Here is a 4,274-nt window from a genome sequence, read left to right on the forward strand (position 1 = left end):
GCGTCCTCTGGCCGCAGGCGGCTGTCAACAGCGCCCGCCCGGCCGGGTCGCGCCCTGCGTCCCCTGGGGCACTGCAGCAGGCGGCTCGCCAAGGTGGGCACGGGCCTGAGCCGCCTCGGCCCTCCCGCCCCTCCCCGGGCTGCTGCTGCTCTGGGGGTGCCCCCACGGCCCCTCAGGTGGGTGCGGGCGGTGCCCTCAGAGCACCACAGGCCCTGGCTGGGGTCCCAGGACAGGCGTTTTGCTCTGGAGGAAAAAGGGGACCGCAGGAGGCACAGAGGTGAGGGTGCAGGACCCCACATGGACGAGACGGGCGAGTCCCGCCTGTGGCCTGGGACACCGGGGGTGCCTGTGTGTGTGCGCCCAAGCCCTCAGAGGACAGTGGAGAAGGGACTGCAGCGTGGCCACCCCCAGCGTGCTGTCTCTGTCTCTCCAGAGATCACTCATACCCTATAGCAAACTGAAAGGAGACGGACACGCCCTCGGGGCACCTCCTGCTGTGAGCCCGGGTGAGGATCGAGTGGCAGCCAGGCAGCCCCCGGCCCCGGCCCCCCGGCAGGTCACGCTGCAGCCGCAGGTGCTGGGGTGCTGGGGTGCGAGCGGCCCCGGGCTCAGAGGGGACAGGCGGCCCAGCCGTGGAGAGGGGACCCACAAAGCAGCACCTCCCCTTCCCCATGACCATGGAGGACGCGCCCAGGGTCTGGGCCGAAGGCGACAGACACAGGGCCGGGCGGGAACTGCACCTGGAGGTGCCCGGGCAGGGCCGGGGGGCAGCCCACTCCAAGGAACACCGTCGGGCCCCACACGGAGGCCAGGGGCCCCACGAGTCCCGACACACCCTGCCACAGGGCAGGTCGCCACGCGCTGGGCCCGTCCCCAGCCAGTCACAGCGGGCGGGAGAGGGTGACGAGGGCCGATGGGCAGCGAGGGGCTCGGCCCTACAGGCCCCGGGAAAGCCGCGGCCTCGCTCCACAGGGGTGGCCTGACGTGAGAGGGGTGGGTGCAGGTGCCAGTGCATGAGAGGAGGGGACCTGGCACAGCGGAGGCAATGGCGGTATGTCCTCGGGAGTCCCGGCCGGCCGAGGTGTGGAGCAGCGCTGTCCACAGTCCGAGCTCACAGTCTGCCCCGGCGCAGGACAGAGTGGGCAGGGCCAGGCCCGCGGCGCGCCCCCTCCTGACACTGGCCTCAGGGCCACCGCCACCGGGCAACACAGTGCTACGCTTCGGCGACACGCAGGCTGGGACGGCCTGAGCAGTGGAGGGCAGGCCGCGCGCCCTGGGCAGCAGGTACTGCCGACCGAGGGCTGGCCTGTGCCCGGCGCTCCTGTCGGGGCGAGGCTGCATCCACAGACACCGCCGCTCCTGAGCTCGCAGCCTGGAACGGGACCGGATGCGGGAAAGGGCCGTGGCAGGCAGGCTGACTGAACATGGGGGCGCCGGACGAGGGGGCCCGGGGCCCTGAGCCCATGGGCTGGCGTCCACGAGGACACAGACACAGAGGGACACCATGAAGAGCCCGAGGCCGGGATGCCCGGAGCTGCAGGACCTGAGTGGATGGGAGGGAGCCTCCCCGGCCTGTTGGGGGCTAGCCCTGCCACCTGGACCTGGACCCGGGGCTCTGCCGCCCGAGTCCTGGCCTGCACCAGCTTTGGCTCATGGAGAACAGCCGAGGGGTGGACCCCCAGCACCTCCCCACCCCTGGCCCCTGAGGCAGAGGCTGGTCTGGGCCTGGCCAGTGGCGCACCGAGGGGCTTCCTGTAACAACGCGCTCTCCCAGTGCCGGTAACTGAGGCCGGGCGCGGCAGGCCCCGGCCCCCGCGTCTGCAGCAGAGCCGACGCGAGGCCGCGGAGAGCTGGGGCGTGTGCCGCACTCCCCCGAGCCCTGAGCTCACCCGGCTTCCCAGAAGCCCCTGGGCTGCCAGGCAGAGTGGTTACAGACAGACGGCCCCGAGCCCCGGGGGGCTGCAGCCCGGGGGCCTGGGGTGGACGCCTGGCTCTGCCACTGGCTCCTGGCAGTGGCTAAGGCTGCAGGTGGGGAAGGGGCCAGCCGGTGCTTGGAGACGCCTGCGGCCCGCGAGAGCCGAGGGGTGTGGTGGCTTTCAGAAGAGCGGCCCAGCAGTGAGGGATGGGCTGGGGGCAGCCAGGACCCTCAGGACCACCTGGGGCGGGGGTGCCGTGGGTGGAACCCTGGGGGGCAGCTGGAGCTGCCAGTCCACCATGGGGCAGGCTTTCCTTGCGGCCAGTCCTGGGCTGAGACGTGAGGCCTCAGAGGGTGGTGGGGCTGGGAGCCCACCGTGTCTCCGAAGCCGCCCCGGGGTCGGGCCGTAAAGGCACCGCCGGGTGCAGGCTGGACCTGGCCCAGCAGGACTGTGCTATTAGGAGACAGCGCGCCGTCCTCGGCCCTCGCCATAGGCCACCACGCCATCCTTGACCCCTGACCCCGCGAGGCACCTGGGCTGGCACCCAGTGGCTGGCCTGAGATGGGACTGAGACTCCCCGTCAGACTGGGCACGCCAGAAACTGCCAACACCTGCCTGGGGAGTCACCAGCATGGCCCCCACAGGTCCCAGCTACCAGGACTGCGAGTGGTCGCCACCCCGGAGGTGGCGAAGTGATGGAACACTCCAGGGTGGAGCGGGGTGATGGCCGCACCACCCGGGGACCGGAGCTGCACACAGGCACGGTTCTCCTTCCCGTGGGCGCCTCCACTAACGTGGAACAGGGCCAAGGCCACACGCGCACACCCAGCCCAGCCAGCGCACGGGCCGCGGGGCGCGTGGCCGCACACATTCCATGAACAGGCTGCCCTCGGGCAACCAGGTACAGGGCAAGGCCGGAACAGCCTGGGCCGGCCTCGCCACTACAGAGACAGACAGCTCCGGGGGTGCCGGGTCGGTCCTCACAGGGATGCCCAGGAGGAGGGACACCCAGGGAGGCAGGAGATACCCAGGGAGGGGAGAGACAGCTCCCAGGGGCATCAAGTGCAGTCCTCACGGGGACACCGGGGAGGCAGGGGACGCCCGGGGAGGGAGAGGCAGGTCCTGGGGCGTCGGGCACACAGCCACCACGGGGACACCAGGGAGGGAAGCATCCCAGGGACGTCAGGCGTACAGCCCCCACGGGGACACCCAGGCAACACAGCAGACGAGGACAGCCCTGAGGGCAGAGTCCGGAGGAGGTGACTGGAGCTGCCAGTCCCCACAGGGCAGGGTCTCCGAGCAGCCCGCACCGGACCGGCAGGGAGCGACGTCCGGGCGTGGTGGGGACCCTGAGCACGAGGGGCATCTGCACTTGCATTCTCAGCTCAGGAAAGAGCAGTTCTCTCAGGCAGCACACGGGTGCAGGTTAACAAGGGGTCCCTCACGGCCCACGGTGCGGTTTGCATCCTGGACTCTGCAGTGGGGACGTCACCAGGCGCACATGCGTGTCCAGACGCCAGGGGAATGGAGGTGGGCATTGTGGCGTGGCCAGCCCGGGGTTTCTCCCGCTCCCGTTCTGTCTCACTCTCAGCATGCACACACACCTTACAGCAGAGCTAAGGCGACAACTAGGCAGTTAAGTGACAACACGTCTTGCTGGGGGACCCTGGGCCACGCTCAGAGCTCTACGTGCCACGGTGACACACACTTGCCTGGCTCAGGGTAGAGGGCCGGCCAGCCTGCCTCCCTGGGTGGACCCTCCCTGCGGCAGGGCTGGGCCCTCCGGGCTTGGGGATTGCTCTGGCCTCTTCAGCTCCTGGGGCTCTGGCTGCCTGACCCTGCGACCCCAGCTCTGCCTTGGTCCTCGGGGACAGAACCTGAGTACTCTCCCATCCCTCTTGGGACTCCGGTCACTATGGAAGCCATCCCATCTCACTTGGTCCACGCTCCCAGAGGCGGCGCCCCTCGCACGAGTGGGGAACATGGGCTTGGAGGTCCAGATCCTGTGGTCCGACTCGCCTGCCGCACGCCAGCGTGGATGACAGGGTGGGGTCTGCGGCCTGGGCCTGACCTCTACCAGGACGGGGTTGCTCCCTGTCTCCGGGCACGGGGAGCTGAGGCTGGCCAGCAGGCCTCGGTGCTGCCCGACTGGGAGGGCCCATTCTGGAGGCTGGGCTGTACGCTGGGGTGGCCAGGGAACGGCACCGAGGGGGGTGCAGGGCATGTGGAAGAGCACCCACGTGGTGGAGCCACCCCTGCCGCCCGTGCCGAACTCCCGCCCTTCCCCGTGCAGAGGCTGCCCCGACCGCCATGGAGTCTGGGCTGGAGGGACCTACAGGCCAGGACAGTCTCACTGCC

The 4,274-nt window shown here is 70.3% G+C and overlaps 1 protein-coding gene across 1 annotated transcript in view; it reads right to left on the reverse strand.

Moving 5' to 3' along the window:
* The window catches only part of SBNO2 (strawberry notch homolog 2), a gene marked incomplete in the record, with an annotated part of 40,961 nt that overhangs the window by 21,038 nt on the left and 15,649 nt on the right, over window positions 1-4,274 (reverse strand).

The sequence above is a fragment of the Tupaia chinensis genome, unplaced genomic scaffold, assembly GCF_000334495.1.
Source record: "Tupaia chinensis unplaced genomic scaffold, TupChi_1.0 Scaffold149964_1, whole genome shotgun sequence".
NCBI lineage: Eukaryota > Metazoa > Chordata > Mammalia > Scandentia > Tupaiidae > Tupaia > Tupaia belangeri.